This window comes from Triticum aestivum, chromosome 3D (assembly GCF_018294505.1).
Source record: "Triticum aestivum cultivar Chinese Spring chromosome 3D, IWGSC CS RefSeq v2.1, whole genome shotgun sequence".
NCBI lineage: Eukaryota > Viridiplantae > Streptophyta > Magnoliopsida > Poales > Poaceae > Triticum > Triticum aestivum.
Window position 1 is genome coordinate 432066958 of NC_057802.1, and position 7211 is coordinate 432074168.

Consider the following 7211-nt stretch of genomic DNA (forward strand, 5'->3'; position numbering starts at 1 on the left):
ACATGTCCAAGGAATCCAACTTCCTTCAGCCAAAATTCACATTTGCTGAACTTGGCGTATAACTGATGTTCTCTGAGCTTCTCAAGTACCAATCGCAAATGCTCCTCATGCTCTTCCTCATCCTTGGAAAAGATTAAAATATCATCAATGAACACCACGACGAACTTATCCAAAACTCCATAAACACTTTGTTCATCAGGTTCATGAAATAGGCAGGTGCGTTAGTCAGACCAAATGACATAACGGTATACTCATACAATCCATATCTGGTGGTAAATGCCGTCTTGGGTATATCCTGCTCTCGAATCTTTAACTGATGGTATCCTGATCGTAGATCGATCTTGGAAAATACTTTAGCTCCTTGTAGGCGGTCAAACAAATCATTGATCATCGGCAGCGGGTACTTGTTTTTGATGGTCACTTCATTCAATCCACGGTAATCAACAACCATCCTCAGCGATCCATCTTTCTTCTCCACTAGAAGTACTGGTGATCCCCAAGGTGACGAACTTGGGCGAATATAGCCTTTATCCAGTAACTCCTTGATCTGCTTCTTAATTTCCTCCAAATCTTTTGCGGGCATCCTGTACGGTCTCTTAGATATTGGCCCTGTGCCTGGCAAAAGGTCAATCAAGAACTGAATGTCTCTATCTGGTGGCATGCCTGGCAACTCTTCTGGAAATACATCTGGATAGTCCTTCACCACTGGTACTTCCTCCTGTACAACTCCTGATAAGGAATTTACTTGAGTCCTCTTCGGCATATGCCGGGATACATACTTGATCCTTTTTCCTTCTGGGGTGGTAAGCAAAATCGTCTTGCTGGCACAATCGATGTTTCCTCCATACAACGATAGCCAATCCATTCCCAAAATCACATCCAAACCTTCCGACTCCAAAACTATGAGGTCTGAGGGGAAAACATGCCTACCAATGGCCAATGGTATCTGAAAACATCCTTGGGTTGCCATATACTCTGCTCCTGGCGAGGTTACTAACATAGGGGTTCTGAGAACTTTGGTGGACAGCTTAAACTTATTCACAAATCCCCTTGATATGTATGAATGCGATGCACCAGTATCGAAAAGAACGGTTGCAGTAAATGACTTAACCAAAAACTTACCTATTACTGCATCAGGCTGAGCTTCAACCTCCTCCATGCTCACGTGGTTCACATGCCCTTTGTTGAACGGGTTCGGCTTCTTCCCAGAGCTTCCATTGCCATTTCCATTTTGGGCTTCAGGACATTCATTGGCATAATGTCCATTCTTCTGGCACTTAAAGCAAGTGACTTGGCTCAGGTCCCTCTTGGCTGGGGTAGATGGGTTGGTGCGGTTCTGTCCGTTGCTTCCTCCATTCCCATTACCATTTTTAGAGCCATTATGGTTGTGCGAACTACCTCCTCCATGGGTATGCTGAAACTGTCCTCCCGGCTTCGGGGCAAAATGAGGCTTCTGTTGAGCTCCTGAGTTATACTTCCCTTGTCCATACTTCCTCTTACGATTTTCAATCTGCTGTTGCTTTCCTTCAATCATGAGAGCTCTATCTACCAGCTCCTGGTAGTTGTTGAAAGTTGCTACCATCAACTGCATACTCAGCTCATCATTCAGTCCTTCCAAAAACTTCTCCTGCTTGGCTGCATCTGTAGCAACGTCATCTGGTGCATAACGTGCTAACTTACTGAAATCCTCCACATACTGGCCTACGGTACGTCCTCCTTGGCGTAGGTTGCGAAACTCACGCTTCTTCATAGCCATAGCTCCTACTGAAACATGAGCTGTACGGAAAGCTTGCTGAAACTGGTCCCATGTGACAGTGTCAATAGGGTGCGTGGCTGTATAATTCTCCCACCATGATGCTGCGGGTCCATCAAGCTGATGTGCGGCAAAACACACTCTTTCCGCATCTGTTCATCCTGCAGTGGTCAACTCCCTTCCAACTTTGCGGAGCCAATCATCTGCAACAATCGGCTCGGTGCTACTGGAAAACACCGGCGGGTTTAGCCTTAAGAAACGGGCTAAGTGATCAACAGGTGGTGGTGGCGGTGGGTTGTTGTTGTTGTTGTTGTTGCCTTGGTTCTGCACTAACACATGCATCAGGGCATTCTGTTGCTGAATCAACTGGGTGATCTCTGGTGGGAAAACAAATCCGGTATCGCGTCTCGGAGGCATCTGATAGGTTAGAAGATATGAGAGTTAAGAATAGAATGAGGTCTAGAGAGAAAACACTACCCATATGCTCATGAGACAAATACAATCAATATCACTCAATCAATTCAAACAAGACAAAACAATCGATCTAACTAGCGTTACAAAGTGCTGGAACTATACTATTAAATGGGGGAAAACTACTACTGATATGGTGGTCTAATAAAATTCTAATCCGTTGAAGACTCCATGATGTCCGCTCCAGCTTCATCAACAAAGTCATCTTCACTTGGTTCCGAGTCGGTGTCGTCGATGATGATGTAGTTATCTGGACAAGTGCATTCGTCAACTTCTGCTTTTGGCACTGGATTTCCCATGAATACTCCAATCTTCTTCTCCAGGTCGTCATTCTTCCCTACTAGTGCGATGATTTCCTCCGTATAATCCTCGCGTGTAGCCTTGAGTTCTTCTTGGAGCTCCTTGATCTTCGTTAATGCCTTCTTCAGTTCTTCCTTGTCCGTGCACATCTGGTTCTCCTGGCGACGAATATGTTGGTTCTGCTCCTGGATGAAAGCTGCAATTGATCCATCCTTCTTGGTTCTGATCATCTCCCATTGCGCGTCTCGGCGTCCACAAATTTGGTAAATTGTATCCTTAAGCTCCTGGTGATAGACTTCTCCAATGCGTCCCATGGAGATGTGTGCGGCCATGCTCTTCCCTAAACTCCAGGTTGGGGCTTCGAAAACCAATCTTATGGGTTCAGTAACTGGCACAAACGTCCTTCCTGGAATGTGAACTTGAATCTTCCAGCTTCCCTCTTCAGGTAATGTGGCGTTGTAGGTTCCGGTGATGCTTGGTATTCCTATGTTCAAGTACTTGGTGAATTCCTTCAAGTGTCGACCAAACGGCGTGTCTTCATCTGGTTGCATGAACTTGCTCCTTTCATCCGCCATTCCTAAAAGAGTAGAAAGTGGAGAGGGGTCAGAAATGAGAAGAGAGAAGCTTTCTAGGGCTTAAGCTTAGTGGTCGTGTCCTACAGTCAGCGTGTGCTCTGATACCAACTTTGTAGCGACCAGACCTCAAATGGTCTGTGCTGCTGTGCACCAGTGTCATCCCTGGATCAGTAATACTGACACGCACAGTACAAATGGAGGATTTATAACAGAGTAGCAATCACACACTTATTACATCGAATATCTCCAAAGAGAATAAGTATGATAAACATGGCTTAAGGCCATCTAAAAACGATAACAACGGAAGACTTGGAAGATAAGTGAGTCCATCAACTCCAGCGGCATCACTGAGTATAAGACCACGACCTAAGTCACCTTACTCGTCGTCTGAAAAGCCTGCAACATGAAACGTTGCAGCCCGAAAATGGGTCAGCACATAGAATATGCTGGCAAAGTAACACATAGAGAATAATGAACAATAATAAGGCTATACTACATGCATATATGGCTGGTGGAAAGCTCTATGGTTACAATTTTGCGAAAAGCCAATTTTTCCCTACTTCAAAGGAATAAATTTTATTTAACTATCATGGTGGTTGTGAAACATTGAGATGGTTGACAGCATCTCAATCCCAATTAAGAAATCATCATTAACCCAACAAAATTAATTAAAAGTAACATGGTGATGAGATTCACATGATAATCCAAGTACTAGATACTCAAGTTGTCCATAACCGGGGACACGGCTAACCATGATTAGTTTGTACACTCTGCAGAGGTTTGTGCACTTTTCCCCACAAGACTCGATCGCCTCCGTTGGATTACTCGCACTACATGGTGTTTGAGTAACGGATGACCGAGACATAGTCTTTCAGAAGTGTTTGCACCTTACGTATGGGTAGACCGTTACACCTACTTTCCCCTACATCTGCTAGTCTACCACTGTAAGAGTTCACACAACTTAGTCAACTATGCTAGAGCCCATAATAGCTTACGGCTGCACACGGAAGTTTCTAGCATGAATAATCTCATGATCCCTTTGAACCTGGGTGGCGGTCCAAAAGAAAAACAGGCAATCCTGGAATACCCAGGTACCTCAATCCACCCAGATGTGAGTTTTAGTTGCCACCTTAAGTAAACCATTAATTAACAATCTCACATCTGTCATGGAACTCTCTCAAACCCAATCCACGTCTAGGAGCATAGCATGGCAATATAATAGCAAACGTAGAAGTAACTCCCAAGGGTTTGTAAAACAGGTAGTAGGTACTACCTCAACTACTTCCCAATACCCACAATTTAATTAGACCATAATCATGCAATTGTTTGAGGAAAATAGATCTAATGCAATAAAAACTGGGTATGGAAGGCATGATCAAAGTGTTACTTGCCTTGCTGATGATCCGCAAAACCTAGCGATTCGAAGTAACAAGCGGCACACTCCGGGTACTCTATCGATCCAACCAGAAAGTTCAACTTAAGAACTCCGGTTTGCAAAAAGAATCAACTCGAAAGAAGCAACGAAAGTCAAACGGCGAAAGAAAGAAGCTTCGTTTACTAATGTGGATTTGGATCAACTTTTACATAGCAAAAACTTGTTTGAGTAGGTTAAACGGAAAGAGAATTTCGAGACGAAACTCTAGGCGCTTGAATCGCCTGATTCCGATAAACGAGCGAGAAGTTAAACAGAAACGAAGATTCGATCAGAAATCGAATCTGAGAAAATTAGCGGAAAAATCCGACGAAAAAGAAAAACGGACGAACGGTTAAAGAACGGACGTTCGTTAACAGAGAAAAACCGACGAACGCGTTCGTTAAAACGAACGGTTCGGTGAACGCTCGCAAAATAATAAAACCGAAAAAAAACCGATCTAGGGTTTTTTTTACAAACGGTTTTTTTAAAGAAACCGGCAAAACCGAACGGCATCGAGGTATACCTCGTCGGGGCGGCTCCGGCGGGGTTCCGGCGGGGCTCCGGCGAGGGCGGCGGGTGCGGCGGGGGTGCGGGGGCTCGGGGAGGGCGAGGGGCGGCGAGGGGGCGGCGCACGGCAACGTAAGGCGGCGGCGGCACGGCTCCGGCGACGGCGGGGTGCGGGGCAGGCGGCGGCGGCGGGGTGAGGTGAGACGGGGGGGGTGCGGGGTATAAATAGGAGGGGGGGTGCTCCGGTGGCTTGGGGGAGGGGGCAAGCCGAGCGGGAGGCGGCTCCCGTGTCCATGGCGGACACGGGGGCGCGGTGGCGTGCTGGGGAAGGAGAGGGGCGCGGGGTGGGCCGGCGGCCTGGCGCGGCTGGGCTCGGCCCGGCGGGCGCGCGCGTTTTTTTTTTTAAAACGTTCCGCGGAAAAATATTAGTAGAAAAATAAATAAAAGTCCAAAAAATATAAAATAAAATTTCCCCGTCTAGTTAGAAAATCTAGAATAGGGTGAACATTTTTTAACGCAAAATAAATATTTTGAAAACATGCAATATTTTTAATGCAATAAAAATTGCAAATAAAATCCAAATAAATTCCAATAAATGATTTTAACATTTTACCTCCAGTATTTCAATAGTTTTGGAGAAGTAATATTTTCTCCTCGCATTTATTTTTAAAATGAAATATTTTTCCGGAGAGAAAACAATTAAAACCAAAATCCTCGTCTTATTATTTGATGAAAATCAAATATGAAAATTCGAGAAAATCCCCAACTCTCTCTGAGGGTCCTTGAGTTGCTTAGGATTTATCGAGTATTTGTCAAAATGCAATAAAATATGATATGCAATGATGATCTATGTATAACATACCAAATTGAAAATTTGGGATGTTACAACGCTGTCAAACCATGCTAATGCATGCACGTCGCCCTCTCAATCAAAGTCCTGCTCATGGCGCAACGCAAACGGCGAGCCTGTCACCTCCGCGCCCCCGTGGTGCGTGACATTACTTTTTAGACGTTTGCTAGAGGCCTCCGCGAACACCGAGCATGCATTCACCTGGCTCAACACTAACGATCATACTCGTGACTCGGCGCCTTGGCTCATGTACTCCATCACAACGACAATCTATAAAATAGCCTAGCTAGAGAGGGTACTATGGTATGGAGTATGTACTATCGGGAGCAACGGATCATAGTGCCACTGCACACGAGTGTGTGCTGATCGATTCATCCATTATTCGTAAGTTATGCATGGTTGTGTGGTGTCTAATGGTGGTCGTCGGAGGCTAGCGACAAGAGCGGTTGCATGGACGCCTAGTTGTCAATACGTGCCGCATACGCTTCAAAGGCTCGTCATCCATGAGTTCACACTTTACCACCACGCCAGCGTCTGACCGCCCTGGCCTACCGAAACCCCTTCCATCGCTAGCACGCGCTTCCCGCCTGAAACGATCACCATCTCTCCAGAACGTCAATGCCGTATTCACCGGACTTAACTACAGGTGCAGTTGGTGTGTCACTAACATGCGGGCCAGATGCCCATTGGGCCCACATGTCAGTGATCCAACGCACCTGTTGTTAAGTCACCGAAGCAGCATCCACATTCACGCCCGACGTGACCTCTCACTGGCGTCGGCATTGCAGCAGCGCGAAAGCCGAGAGAGCGCCACCCGCGCGGTATCCCGGTGCAAGCGATTGTTCTGCGTTAACGACTCCACGGCTATCCTTCTGTCCGCCGCCCAAAGTGACACACGGTTGCCGACGAACCTACTCCAGCGCCAGCCGTCCATCCGTCTGCCATGGCTCATTGCCATTCGCCCGCTATATTAACTTGAGCCCCAGCTCCCAGCCATAGCCAAAGACCCACACACATTCTCCTCAAGTCCCTTCCTTCTGTCGGCACCACTCCAACCATGGCCTCCTGGCGCTCCAAAGCTCTCTTGGACGTACTGTCGCAGGAGCAGATGAAGGACATCGGCGGCTCCGCTCCGGGCGTGCTCCAAAGCTCTCTTGGACGTACTACTGGCTCCCCCCAGCCAGAACCACAAAGCCGGCGCGCGTGCGCGGGCGCAGCCGGCAGCGAGGAAGAGAAGTACACGGAAGGTGACCGCCGCGCTAGTCCCAGGAAGGCCACCGCTCCTCTAGTCAGTCAACGCCAAGCTTGGTGGGATAAACATCGGCGGCCGATTAGCCGCTT